This window comes from Psammomys obesus, unplaced genomic scaffold (genome assembly GCF_907164565.1).
Source record: "Psammomys obesus unplaced genomic scaffold, mPsaObe1.curated_primary_1811, whole genome shotgun sequence".
Lineage (NCBI taxonomy): Eukaryota > Metazoa > Chordata > Mammalia > Rodentia > Muridae > Psammomys > Psammomys obesus.
In genome coordinates this window covers 3,568,041-3,583,791 of record NW_026596433.1, presented here as the reverse complement: position 1 = coordinate 3,583,791, position 15,751 = coordinate 3,568,041, and positions in this window count along the sequence as shown.

Here is a 15,751-nt window from a genome sequence, read left to right as displayed (position 1 = left end):
TTAGTGATTTTGTCTATCTTTCCAAACATCAACTACTTTTTTCCCTACTGATTTCTATACCATTGTGTCTAATTCATGTTTATTTTTTAATTTACTCATTTTTTTTTTTTTTTTTTAGATATCATTTGCTACTTGTTTTCTTAGCTTCCTAAAAGAAAAGCTTCAGTGATTGATTTGGAATCTTTTCTATTATCATGTCTGCATTCAGCTCTATAAAGCTGATTTTGCAGCTTCTCACAACTTTTGCTAAATGTATTTTTCATTTATTTCAACATACTTAAAATGTATCTTGCTGGCTGGAGAGATGGTTATGAGAATATGCTGTTCTTTCAGAGGACCTGAGTTTGGTTCCCAGCTACTCTATCAGGTACCCATAACTGCCTGTTAACTCCAATTCCAGGGGATCTGGTGATCTGGTGCCATCTTCTGGCCTCCTTGGTTACCTACACTCACATGTACATACCCCGACACCCACATACATACACACACTTATGCATGCATGCACAAGCACACAATTTAAAATACACATTTTTTTTCTCTTGAGATTTCTCCTTTGACCCATGTGTTGTAGGGAAGTACATGTATCTTCCTGTTGTTGGTCGAAGTAAGTGCTCTAAGGATGTCAGTTCTATGCAGTTTGGAGAATATGGTTGTTAAGTAAAACTGTGGCCTGATTTTCTGTCTGTTGAATTTGTCCGTTTCTGATAGAAAAGTGATGGCAGCTCTAATAATAAGAGAGGACTCACTCAGCTACTTCTCTTAGCAGTTCTGTCCTTTGTGCCTCAGACTTTTAGGTACAGCTACATTAAGGAATAACATGTCTTCTTGGAGACTTGATTCTTCATCATTATGTACTTACTCTCTTTAATTTTGATACATGCTGTAGTTTGAATGTAAAACAGCAATGAGAAGGGGAGAAAAGATGTAATTATAATTTCAAAAAGTATATATATATATGAATATATATATGAATATATATATGAATATATATATATTCATCCCAAAGGCTCATGTGTTGAAGGTTTGGTCTGCAGCTGGTACTGTGGAGAGATGAGAGCACACAGTTGAATGAGCTTTTAGGAGGTACAGCCTTATTGGAGAAGATGTTCTCTGAGATTATGTCTTTTTTCTTTTTGAAGATTTATTTTTTTTTTTATTTTCATAATCAGCTTCCATTTACAAACTCCTTGGCTGTTCTTTTTAGAATTGGTTATTTTTTTAAAGATATATTTTATTTTTATTAATTGCAGTTTATTTCACTTTGTATCTCATCTATGTCTTTGAAGTATATATATCCACCCCTGCACCCTTCTTGCCTCTCTGATTCCTGGACTCCAGCAATCAGATTTCTCCCACCATGCCCTCTACTAGGATGGTTTGCCTTGTCACAGGCCTAAAAGCAATGGACTGAAATCCTGAGTTAGAATAAGCCCTTCCGCTCTGTGTGAAGAAACATGCCGCTGAGGGACCACTGCCACAATATCCTTCCTTGTTTTGTGGTCTGTGTTATCTCAATTAATATGCTTTTTCCTGTTTTGATTTGGCCAGTATTTAATTTGGCCTTTTTCTATTTTCTTTCCTCCCTCTCCTCTTTTTTTCTTTCCCAATTCCTCTTTTTGAAACAGGGTCTTGACCTTAAGATTCTCCTATCTCATCCTCCTGAGTCTTGAATTACAGACATGTAATGTGTCATCATGCACACTTTACCCGGCTTCTACTCTATATGGAGTTTTAATTTTAATATTTGTATATTTGATCCTTCATCAGTCTCTGTGTTTAACTGGCTTGTTTAAGTCATCATTGTTCTAATTGTTGATGTGCTTGGTTTAATGCCTCCCATATTTGCTGTTTTCTATTTGTGTCCTTGCTCCTCCCTGTCATTTTGTCTTCCTTTTCTGCTTCTGTGGTCTTAATTGATCACTTAATATTGTTTAATTTTAATCTTATTCCTTAGCATGTGTTATGTTTTTTTTTTTAAGGGTTGTATTTCTTCTTCTTCTCCTCCTCCTTATTCTTTTTAATTTGGCTACCCTTGAATTCGTAATATGCATTTACAACACATCCAAGGCCACTCTCGAGCAATGCTGACTTATGAGTAGGGCAAGGGCAGTATAAGACCAAGGTGATCATAAATCCTCCTTCTGGTCCTTGTGTCATTTACCTCTATGGGTACATACACATAAAAATGAAATAAATCCTAACTATTAATATCTTCCACAGTTGTTATTTGTTATGCCAAGTAAGAAGAAAAGTAAAAGCTTTGATTATATCTTTGCTCATTATTCCTTTTTTAGATCTCTTTCTTTATGTCTTCGTGTGTGTGCGTGTGTGTGTGTGTTTGTGTGTGTGTGTGTGTGTGTGTGTGTGTGTGTGAGCTTTTGACCCACATGAATGGATGTGTACCATGTGTAAGCCTGAGTCCCACAGAGTCCAGAAGACCATGTCAGAACCTCTAGAATGGAAGTTACAGATGACTGTAAGCCGTCATGTGGGTGCTGGGAACCAAACCCAGGCTGTATGCACCTCTGCAAGAGCAGCAGTGTTTTCAATTCCTGAATCACCTCTTTACCACCTCTGTTTTCCATTGTATAGGTGTGTGTGTGTGTGTGTGTGTGTGTGTGTGTTGTAAAGTAAGAGTACTGCCAATGAATGTGTTTCTTCTGTATTTTTAAAGATGAGTCTCAAGTAGCCCAGGCTAGCCTTAAACTCACTATGTAGTCAAGGATGACCTATTCCTCCAAGTACTGTGATCACAGACATCCGTTATCACACCAGCTGTCTCTTTTACTTTTTATTATTTTTTTTATTTTTGAATTCTTGAGAAAAGGTCTCACTGTGTAGCTCTGGCTGTCCTAGAGCTCACTATGTAGACCAGGCTGGCCTTAAATTCACAGAGCTCTGCATAACTCTACCTCCTGAGCACTGGGGTTGAAGACAAGGACCGCCAACCACTCCATCTTTTTCTTTTACTTTTAAAGAGGTTCACAGCATACAGATTGTGCCCCAGGATGCACCTCAGCCAACACTTTCAATATTTTATTCTCCTGCCCTTTTCTTGCTTTCATGGTTTCCGAGGAGACATCCGGTATAAGTTTAGTCCTTTCCCCTCTAAATAGAGCTACCTTCTCTCTCTGGCTTAAAAAGGATTAAAAACAATCTTTTCTGATATTCTGAACTCTAAATGCCATGCCTAGGTGTAGTTTCTCTGCTTGTTTGGGTTTATCCGCTTCTTGCTTTCTGCGCTTCCTCCATCTGTAATTTGGTGTCTGACACTAATTTGGGGGAATTCCTCAGTTAACTGCTCCTGTTGCACGGGCAGCACAGCCTTTGAAGTGTCTGTATGCTCTTGGATGCTCTGCCCTGGTTTTCTCTGTAGGGCTCACGGTCCCCCATTTGCTTCTCAGTTCAGGATCTTTTGATTGAGATAGCTTCAAGCACGGAGATTCAGCCTTTTGCTGCATCCACTCCACTAATGAGACCATCAAAGACGTTCTTCACTTGTTACAATGCTTTTGATTTCTAGTGCTTATTTTGGTCCTTAGGATTCTCACCTCTGTCCAAACTGTCCATCTATTCTTGGATCACCTACTTTGTCTATCATACTCCTTAGCACTTAAAAATGGCTTATTTCTTTATTTATGTATTTGTTATCTTTTCCTTTGAGTCTTACTCTGGAACTCAGGCTGCTTAAAGACACTATATAGCCCAAGGCAGCCTCTAGCTGACTGTGATCCTCCTGCCTCAGCTTCCCAGGTGCTGGGCTTAAAGCTGGCAGGATTATTTGCATTTCTTTTAAATTCTCAGTCTGATAACTCTGTCATACATATGTATTTGAAACTGATTTTCATGCTTCCTTTATCTGGTCACAGTGTGGTTTCGCTTTTTTAAAAAAACATACATACATACATATATATAAAATCAATGTACTAGGTTACAAAGGACTGTTATCAGCAGGCCAGTGGTCATGAGGTAGCATGGTGTGGGGACAGAAAGTGTTCTACAGTTCCATGACTGGGACGCAGTCCTGTGAACTGTGCGGGCTTCACACTTGCTTCTGAGCGATCCTCCCCCCAACTGGCAGAATGAAATGGCTTCAGAAGGCTGACCTGGGTATTTCCTTTTCCCAGCCTAGTTAGGCTCTAAGAAAACCCCAGCTGGCTGGACACGCCTCCTGAAGGCAGGCTAACTAAAAAGAATGAGCCACTTAGAATATAGTAAATATTTCTTTCCCTGTCCCTAGAGAAGAATAGGGGGATTTTCTCTGGTCCACGGGTTGCTAACCTTGTTGAGCTTCAAGAGTAGACTCAGTTTCCCGTGAGTTTTTCACTCTGATTTGTTCACATAGAATGTCCAGCAGTTTACCAATCGTAGTTCAGGTTTCCTTTCCCTGGTTTCTGCAGAGATAAGAGCTTGGACCTTCCCCTTATTTCTCCATTTTGGGGTGGGGTGGGGGAGTGGTTTGCCCATGACTTCATATTTCCTATGGGTCTAAAAGGATCCTTTTGACTATTCCGTTTGCTTAGCTTGTTGCTTAGGATAGAATGGCAATGCCAAGATGTCTAGATGCTAAGCCAGATGTTTTTCTTTGGTTTGCTTTAGCTAAAATGAGTGGAGGCAGGACGAAGAAGGAAACTCAAGCTTTGAAGGAGTTCCTCTGAAACCCAAGAAGTCTGAATTTGAGCAGAATTTGTTGACTGGCCCATTACAGCGGTCCTATCTCAACTTTCAGAGACTGGTTTGATTTCAACTTGACCCAGAGAGTCTGGATCTAAATAGGGTACATTCTGAGTGATGTGATTACACCTTAACTGGAAGTTGGCCTAAAGGGCTCTGGTCACCTGTCTTTTATCATACTCCTGAATTCATCTGTTCCCCCAACCCCCGACCCCTGCACATGTCGTTCAATCTGTGAAACACTCTCTCCTGCAACTCTACACGTGCGCTCCAGCTTGGCCTGACTCTTCCCTGGGTCAGGTGCTCAGCCAGGACTCTGGAGCTGCTCTGCCCTGACACAATCGTTTTGAGGCTCCACATATTCTCTCTTGGTTTACCCCCTTGGTTGTTTGAACACATTTTCATTTACCAATTCAGAGCGAGGGATGTGTACATCTGCAGTTCCAGAACTAGAGAGGCAGGAGGATTGTGAAGCTGAGACCAGCTGGGCTACATAGGCAGACCCTGTTTCAAAGGCAAACACAAAAATACTTTAGAGGGCTAGAGAGATGGCTCAGTGGCAAAGCACATTTGTTGCTCTTGCAGAGGCCGTGGATTCCATTCCCAGACCCCACATGGCAGCCTCCATCTACCTTTAACTCCAATTTCAGAGGCCCCTTATTCTGGCCTTCCTGAGCAGCTGGACACATGTGCCTGTACCCCACACAGGCACACATGTATACTCATAATTAAAAATGAAACTCTTAAAAAGCCATTTTTTTGCGATTGCTTGCAGTCCTAGAACTACTAAGATTCCCAGCTTCCACATTAATCAATAGATTATCTGTTTACAGACATAACAATAAATTTTCAATTGTTTTATCACAATCACTTGATGAGGACGTTGGTGACCCTTCCCCCAACTCAATGTAATTGTGACATTGTTCTCAGGTGGATCCTTGAAGGGTAGTGAAAGAAGAGATTACAGCCTTGGGTGCTGTGAAAATATAACCTGGAAATGGCCTGCACCTTGGTATCCTCTAGGCCAGAAAGAGTGGTGTGTCCAGAAGATGCTTTTTTTTTATTAATTAATTAATTAAAATTAATTCACTTTGTATGCCCACCGTAGCTCCCTCCTTCATCTTCTCCTAGTCCCACCCACTCTTCCTCTTTTCTCCCTATCTCCCTCCCTAGTCCACTGTAGGGGAGGTCCTCCTCCCCTTCTATCTGACCCTAGTCTATCAAATCTCATCAAGGCTGGCTGCATCATCTTCCTCTGTAGCCTGGCAAGGCTGCACCTCCCAAGGGGAGGCCAAAGATGCTTTGAGACAGAAGTTGGAACTGTGAGATTATTAAAGAGAGTTTGGCCCATGGAATTTACAGAGTAGCCTGGCTGACCAAAATGGCTAACCTTAGCCTGGAGCCATAGAGGACACTGGTCATGCACATCCTTAATCCCAGTACTCTCAGTGGCAGAGGCAGTTGGATCTTTGAGTTGGAGGCCAGCCTGGTCTACAGAGTCATAGCCAGGGCTACACACAAAAACATTGCCTCAAAAAACAAATAAACAAAATTGTTGCAACCAAGGGTAAACCACTTTAACTCAACATGACAAATTTAGATTAAAAAATACAGCAAATATATTAGAAAAGGTCATGGCAAATGTTGGCATAAGAAGAGATTTGGAAGATCAAGTAAAAGAAATCTTTCAAAACAGTAAAATTACAAAAGTGGCCACAGTTAAAGAAAGTTATCAGAGCACCAGGAGATAGGTCCAGAACTTGGGGCAGGGATTTCATGAAAATAAAAAAAGTAACTAAGGGAGGAGAGGCAATGTTTAAACAAAGAAGTAAAGAAAAAAATCTTGACAAAGAAAGACTTTATCTTCAAATTGAAAGAATTCTTTGAGCTCCAAGGAAGTGGGGACCAAAAAAAGAACCCACTAGAGATTCCAGGACAGTGTCCTAATTCCAAAGACACATTTCTAGTCTTCCAGATAGGAAGAGCCAGTTATTTGTACAGAAAAAGACCCAGCCTGTCTTGAGATTGCAATCTGCAACTTGGAAATCAGAAAGCAGCAGGATAATGTCTACTGACAACTGTCCGTGTCGTTTAAAAGTCAAACCCCAAATTCATGTTACTTAAGAAACCCAGTTTAAACAATGTCAAAAAGGCAGGTTGAAACTCATAGGTTGTGTAAAGAGATGCCAATGTAAATGTGAACTAAAGGTGAAGCTAGACACCATTAATACTGGACCAAACAGGGTGAGCACTGTTGGATAACAGTAAAGGAGATGTGGGTGTGAAAGACGTTGGCTGCGTCCATCATTTTCCAAAGGACCTAACTGTACAAAGTAAAACCTAGTAGGAGAATGAAGTAAAAATAAAATAATGAGAGATTTTCACACACCTCTTTTAGACTTAGAAACCCCAACATGTAATAAAAAATAAATAGAAATATAGAAGAAATTCACAAAAAAATTGATCTAAAAGATGCATGGAATAATCCATCTTATAACTCTCCTCTTGTTTGCTAAGGCAGGTTTAGCCTCCTCAGTGCTGGGATCATAACATTTGGCACCATGTTCTTTATTTTATTTTATCCTTTTTAGTATCACACATACAAAAAGCTAATTCTGTCTTTAATTTCAAAGGACAATTTATAAACCAATTTATAAAAGTGGAAATCGTCTAGGGCTTATTTCCTGACTGCAGCCTATGCTAGAAGAAGGGGGAGGGAAGGGAAGAAACAAACTGTAAAAAGAGACACCGCTCAAAGCCATCTAATTACTTGGAAATTACAATGAACGATACAAAGCAGTCTTTTACTAAAATGTAAATGAACCTAAAATTGCCAACCTCACAGAAAGCGATTATGGAGAAAACTTCATACAAAAACATACATGGTGCGGTTCAAATTATCTCTACGGGGAAGCCACAGCCTTAAATGCCTTTAATTTTTAAGAAGAACATAAAGAAAAGTAAAATTCAATTTAAAGAATTAGGATATCACCAAAATGAAAATATTGCAAAAGAGAATAAGTACATAAATAAACAAACAGGAGGCCACCAAGAAAGCAGCAGGGGCAGATAGCACTGGCACATAGAAGATGCCTGGGCACAGAGGAAGACCCAGCCAAAGTGTCTGAAGGCTCAACAGCAGTGCGCGATGAAAGAACCAGAGTCGGATGTGATGGAGAAGGCACTGACAGACAAGCGGAAAGCAGAGAGGAGGCTGTGGTGGCCTTTGTCCAGACCTCCTAGTCCCAGATGTGGGACAGGCTTGGCAGGGAAGGCACATCAGGCCCCTTCTCATCTCTCTCCTAGAAAGTAGTGACCCCAGCCTCAGCTGGGAGGAAGGGAAAGCCTGGGACGGGGTTACACCCTGAGGATTTGCCTCACACTGGATGGAACTTGATAGTATCTAAAAATGGGACAATCCTTGGACTTGACCATGGCTAAAAAGCCACAAGAAGTCACCAAGGGCAAGGAAATGTTCCTGGCAGAAAATAATAGAACCAAAAGGGAGGAAAACTCTTATTTTTTTTTTTTCTTTTTTTTTTTTTTTTACTGCACCCTATCCAACTCAAACTTTGTGTTTTTCCCACTTGTGTTCCTGTTTCTTAGTTCCTTTTTTATCAAATTGAAGTGAAACAAAACACTGAGACAACAATGCAATGAAAAAACATTAGTACACAGGACATGCATAGAAAGGACAAGTTTGATAAAAGGATATTTACTTAGTCTCAAAGTACTTCCCAAGAAAAAGCACAGGGAAAAAAATATAACCTCACCACAAGAAGACTGAACGATGCCTCATGAAACAAGCCAAGTCACCAGGACCAAATCTAGTCATGTGCTACTGGGCAGGCAGCCATGACAGCAATATTACATCACTGCTGTGGCTCTGTGTCAAACAATGCAGAAATAATATAGAATATTTTCAAACTCAGATTATTCGAGATACCTGCTCTAGGCACTTTAAAAAAAAAATCAAGAATGTTACCTGACTTCTACGTGCTGTCTAAGAAGGCAATTCATGACTCCTCCTCATGGGCTGGGTCTTTGCTCTAAGGGTATTCATGGGTATTATTATTAGCAAAATTTACTTGTGTTAATATATGAAGACTGACATACCGAGCTCAGAAAGATTTGTAACAGTTTATTTGTGTGCTTGTGTGCCTGCATGAGTTTATGTGTACCACATGTGTGTATGATTTGAGGTCGGAAGGGAGCATAGGATACCCGAGAACCAGAATTACAGGTGGTTGTGAGTAGCCATGTGGGTGCTGGACACCAAACTCGGGCCCTTTGCAGTAACCCTCACCCCCCTTCAGCACGGAACCATCCACCCATCCCTCATATTCCAGTTTTGATGGCGATTCTATTGCTGTGTAAGTAAGTGTCTGTAAGCTGATGGGCCATCACGTTAACAAGTCACTCTCCGTAATTTGGTTTAGAAAAACCAAGTTTTCCATATTGTAACTTTAACTTTTCTATATGTTTGACAATTTGAAAAAATTTAATTAAGAAACTATAGAGAAAGTGAGAAGACTATCTAATAATTAGGAAGAATTTTTAGAAATGCTAGTATCAGATAAATAGATCATATTTTAACACATAGAATGTTTCTTTTTTTAACTAAAGATAATGCTAACAAGTTCAAATAAGAAACTGCAACAAATGAACTCCAAAAAGGTACTTTAATAGTAGCCAAGATAATGCAATTTAAAGTATTAATCAAATGCCATAAAGTATCTACCCAAATGATAAACATTTATAAAGCCAGGAAGGGTTATTTGGAGGATGCTAAATGGGTGTTTTCACTCTTTGATGACACACGGCTAAGCTGCTTGATTTTGTGCTGTGAATTTGGCAACATCCATAAAAAAATACCCATTCATCTTGACCCAGAAATTCCATCCTATGGGATACATTTATTAAATAAAGATAAAAACAAGAATGTTTGTTTTGTTTTTGCTTTTAGTAGCTAAAACAAAAAATCCAAATGGCAACCATTAGGATAATGGATGGAATCTAACTATTTTATAGAAAACTATGTAACCATTACTGTAAGCATATACCAGCTGACCAAAAGGAATTCTGTATATATGTATGTGAGTCTGTATGTAAATATTTGTGTATGTGTTCCTCTCTAAAGGAAAAAAATATACAGAAAATAGATACAATAGAATCCTTTTGTTTAAAACAATATGCATATATATATACTTACAAAATGCATGGAAAAATATAAAAGGAAATCTCATGGCTATTACACTGGTTAGGATGGAAGATTTTATACAGAGACAGAGAAAATAAAGCATTTTGATGGTATTGTGCCATTTTTCACTAATTTATCTCATTCACGCACAACTTGTAGCTGATCGCTGAGCCTACCCATTTGGATAAACTAATTAAGGAAGAAGACTACTGTGAAAACAGTGGGAAGTATTGTCTATAGTTCTACTGCCAAGCTCCAACTGGGAAGATGAAATCTGAGAAAACCAGCAGTTGGAAGCAGGACAAGTAACTAACAAGCTCAGAGAAAAATATGTGAGACTGGAGATCAGATGCATGGGAGAAGGTGTGCATGCCAAAATCAAGAGAGATGTCTATAGGAAAGGAAGGTTCTTAACGCAAGAGCTAGGCAACAGAGGGTATGGCTGGCTCAGAATGGATAAAGGCTTAGAGGAGGGCTTGCTTGTTAGTTTGTGTTTGTGAGAGAGGGTCTTGCTACAATAGTTAGTCCAGATTGGTCTAGAATATACTATGTCCTACGAAGGAGCCTTGTGATCCTCCTGCGTGGCTTCCTGAGTGCTGGAATTACAAAGTGTGTGCCATCACTCCTGGAGCAGGAGTAGGTTGTTTCATTTACTTATTTTTCTGGTTTGTTAAGATTTTACTGTTAGTAGCTTATTAGGTTTGCCATTTGGCAGTCTCATGCGTATGTATAGTACATTCTGACAACCCTCTCTTTTCTCCCTCTAACCCCTGTCTATTCCCCCCTTTCTTCCTACAAATCCCATTCCCATATTCACTCCTATGTGCTTTGTTTCGTGACCCACTGATTTTTAACCAGGGCTGCCTGTGTGACCGTGGTTTTGGAACTATCCACTGGAGCCTGGTGGGCTCTGCAGTGAGCACAAAGCTGCCGATAATGCTTTCACCTCCCTCAGAACCCTTCACTAGCCAGTAGTTCAGCAGGAGGGGGTAGGTTGCCAGGAAGTCTCCTTTCATCCATGATTGACTCTTGACAAGCACAATCTTGCACAGACACCTGCAGCTCTTACACGTGCTTACACTGGTTGTGTTGTGCCCTGAAGATAGCATTTCACAGCTCTTCTCCCTATCTTCCAGTTCTTATGTTCTCTCAGCTCCCTCTTTCATGATGTTCCCTGAGCTAAGTAGCGGGTAATTGAGAGCGCTCACCTCTCACTTATTCCCAGCACCTTGTGTAGCCGCGAGTCTCTGCATTTTCTATCGTTTGTTGCAAAGAGAAGCTTCCTTAACTGATGATGAATAGCAGTTTTCTATGTGGATAAACATAAGTACTTTGGAAACTGCTTGGTCTCCGTCAGTTAGCTAAACACCAGTAGCACATTCCCTCCTAGGGTCTATGGACCTCAAATCTAATCAGAGAGTGATTGGTGGCTCCCATAACAGTTGTCCCACTAGTGTACCAGTAGGTACATCTTCCCTGGCAGGTTGACATAGTAGTTCATAGAGTTCATAGTTGGCTAAGACTACAGTGCCCCCCCATCCCTGCCCCTGCCCTAGCAGCGTGCATAGCATCTTTTGGCACTATGAAAGCTTGCCAGCAGGCAGGAAGCTTCTAGCTCAGACCCAGACTGACTTCTCTATATCTTGCAACTAATATGTATGATGTCTTCAGTAATAGGGTCTTGCTACCTAGTTTTGATGGGCAACCTGGAGAACTGGCAAGAGCCTATACTGTTTTGTGGGCCTCTGGTGCTTCGTTGACCAGCCATTTAGAAGGAGCTGTCTCCTGCTCAACACTGGAGTTTTTGTTCAGTGGCTTCTAGGGTCAGTGTTATTCAGCACTTCAGGATATCTCTCTTCTAACTCTTCTTTTATATTGTATTTTATTTATTTATTTTGTGTGCATGTGTTTGTGTGCTCACACAGGCAGGTCAGGAAACAACTTTTGTGGGAGTCAGTTCTCTGTTTTGAGCCAGGTCATTGGGCTGTGAGGCAGGTGCCTTTATCCTTTGACTAAGACAGCTCACCAGCCCCACTCCACTACCCTTTTAAAATACTTATATTTTAAAATCAGCTTGCAAAGTAGTAAGTTTCCGTTTTACTTTTACTCATCTTCCTTTTGATTAACCCTCCTTCCCTGCCTCCCGGTTTCTCCCAGCCTCTCACCCCATGCAGCAACGCATGGGGGATGGGTGTGCGGTGTAGGGACCGTCAGAGCAGTGAATATGGACTGTATTGGCATCGCCGGGATGGTCTCCTAGATAACACCTATAAATTGTCATGGGCTGGTCTCCTAGATAACACCTATAAATTCACGCTGTTAAAAGCTCTGGTCCCTGTGGAAAGTGGGGAGGGGACATATAATAAGTAGAAATATTTAAAAACAGAAATCTGTTTTTATGGGCAGGTATAGTGGTGCACACCTTTAACCCAGCAGCTGGGAGGCAGAGGCAGGCGGATCTCTATGAGGTTGGCTGGCTTGGTTCCCATAAAAAGTTCCAAGTCAGCCAGGACCTCCACAGTGAGATCTCTTGTAAAACCAACAAGAACAGTAAAATATGGCGTTAGTAAGAGAAAAAAAATATTTCTATGAAAAAAATAATCATCTCAGAACTGACCTTATTAAGACAAATTAATCTTCAGTGAGCTCTAACATGGCCATGTGTTAATAACACAGTAAAGGTATCTGCGTGGTATATCCTCCCTGCTACCTGTGTGCTAGAAATCACCACATACACCTACATGCAGTGGGACTCAAGTTTACACAGGTTAAAATAATTTTCTCAAAGTTACCAAAGTAAGAATTCTCACCCAAGACTTAAACTCACGGTCTTCACTACTCTGTTTACACAACAGCTGACATTTACAACTGTGGCTCAGAGTCATGCGTAAACACTTTGTTTCCCCAGTGTCTTCTGTTTCAGAGCTGAGAGACACATTTTACCCTTGTTTTTGTGTTTATCCAAATGGAAATTGGCTTTGCAGAATGACCCGATGTTTGTAGATTCTGGATAGATGAAGCTGTAACTATGTTTTGTAATTTCTCATTGCATCTCTGTGATTGGAGCTTGACAAAAATTAATCGAGTTGCAAGTAAAATTTTTATGAATTGCTATAAAATATATCGGTTGTAAATTCTGAGCACCGCATAAATTAAATATATTGCTTTTTTTTTTTTTTCAATGTTCAATTTAACAATGAAACACGTATCTTTAGTGTTTCTGGCAGGATTTTCTTTCTTCTAAATGATATTTTCACTGTGGACTTTTCCTTGGCAATCTGTGTGATTTCCTAGAGGCTCTTACTGAGTATACACTTACTGTGTAAACATAAAACTTGACTCTCCTAGTAACTAAGAGCAGCAATTGCTTGCTTGCCAGTGGGAACGGGCTTTGCAGCTCCACGTGCTCAGGCTGAACAGGGCCGATCCTGAGCCCTACCCCCAACTTTCCCGAGGTTGGGCCCCAGAACCTTTACCAAAGCTGTTTGTCATAAGGACCTCCCTTCTCCCAATGTTTTGACTAAACATTCCCCCATTTTCCCAGAGTCAAGAATCTAATTTTAAAACTCTTGCCTGATCATATTTCCTCCGATATGTCAACTCAGCCATAATTGCTTTGAACACCTAACCTTTCCCTCACCTCCACCCCATCCCTACACATACATATCACAGCACACACAGTTCTTTTCATTTATCAAAAGAAAGAATCCTTGTGGGGAAGAGATTTGACAGCCCCTGTTATAAGATAATTGTAATATTTAAAAAAAACAAAAAGAAGAAAGAAAGAGAAGCGAGACAGATGGTATACGCTGGAGACGTGGGGAAGCTTGCTTGAAAAATAGCTTCAGAAATTCAATTGAGACTGAAAGGAAATTATGCAAATCATTATTTTTGCATAAAAGCATCATGGAAAACAAGGAAATTATCTTGGTCCTTAGTCTTCCACAGTCTCGTCAAAGAAAGAATGTCAACTGGACTGATACCATCTTGAATCCTTATTTAAGGAAACAAAACAAAATTCGATAGCCACTCATTTGAATCACAATGGAAAGAGATTATTTTTGGATGAAATCATCAAACATTATTTTCTGTATTGCTCTACTCGAGTTTCATTCAGTGCCATAACCATTCCTGCATTCTTTGATGAGGTACTCAGTATTTTTACTACATACAATACACATAGGGAATGGTATGTAATAAACTTATCACATATTCCATTAGATTGATCTATGTGCCATAAAAACAAGACGGAAATTTTATTTTTTAAATTATGTTTATTGCTTTAAGAGATGATTTTCAAATTGACCTCTTAAACTTCATATGCTTGCCTAATTCGTGTATATTACATGGAATTTTAGGAAATGTAAAAAGACAGCGTGTACAACACCTTATAGCAGTGGGACCCAACCTTCCTAATGCTGGGACCCTCTAATACAGTTTCTCATTTTATGGGTGACTTGCAACCATAAGGCTATTTTTTTTGCTACTTCATAACTAATTTTGCTACTGTTATGACTCATAATGTAAATATCTGTATTTTCCCATGGTCTCAGGTGACCCCTGGGCTCAAGCCACAGGTTGAGAAGCACTGCCCAAGGAGAACGGAAAATTTGAGGAATAAGGTAAATGCTGGTGGTAGATTTTTGTAATATAGATTGTTTGAAGGGAACAGGGGACAGGAAAATAATGCGAATTATTATTTCAATGATTGAAGAAAACTAACAGTGAACTCTGGCTAGTTTTCAGGAAAATATGGCTGAAGCGTGGTGGTGACTACTGTATTTTTTTTATCGCTGTGAATAACCAAATGTTTTGTTTAGGATCGAGAAAGAGATGAGGTGAAGAGTTGATTATAATGAAAGAAAATATTCTGAGGAGACCAATTCCACCCTGCTTTCTTTTTTATTGTACCCAAAATTTAGGGTAGGTAAACTGACAAAGTCCACAACTTTCCCCTAATAATATATTTAAGAAGGAAAGGGAAGAAAGGAAGAGGGGGAAAAAAGGCAAGCACGCAAAAAACAAAGGGGGCCAGGGTGTGGTAGTGCTCACCTTTAATCTCAGTACTCGGAAGGCAGAGGCAGGGCTATTTCCATGCAGGAGCTAAGTGTTGAGTTCAGGCCGGGCAGGAGTACACAGTGAGACCCTGTATCACGTTTCCAAAAAAAGTGGTTAAGGGAATGTTCTGCTCTTTCGTTTGGTCTAGCACCTGTGCCACATGGCTTCCTGCTGCCTGTCACACTAGCTCCAGCTCTCAGGGCTCTGATGGCATAATGGGTGCCTGCAGGCACACGCACATACCCTCCCCCACCCAACATAAACAAACAAACAAAGAAAAACACTTCTAAAATGAAGGAAAGAAGGAAACCCTGTTCCATAGTTTTTAGATCTCTAGCAGAATCCTGCACTTTCTCCATAGTGTGCATTTTTAAGGTGCTTGCTTAAATGTAGGCTTTAGGAAAGCCTACATTTATCTTTTAATTTTATCAGAAAAAAGGCTGATAAATAATTTTTTTTAAATATAAAAAGATAGCTTGCCAGAAAAGATTATAAAATTTCATTTCCCAAAGATGATAAAGTGATGGATATTTATCTGCTTTCTCTCCAATAGCCTGGATTAGGTGACATTTTCTTGGAAGTAAAAAGTCTCTTTGAAGGCTTAAACTTTTAAAATGATAATGGAATTTGACAAGATAAAGTAGTTCTAATAGAAATGAAGAAATCCTATTATTTTTCTCTCATATAGGTTAATTTTCTTTTGAGTGAACTTGGGTCTGAAAATGTATTAGGGACATGTTTTTACTGTAATTTAATAGCACTAAGCAAAATTATTTTCTGATGTATATGATTCCCACCCTCTTTTAGGGTTCTGATGTG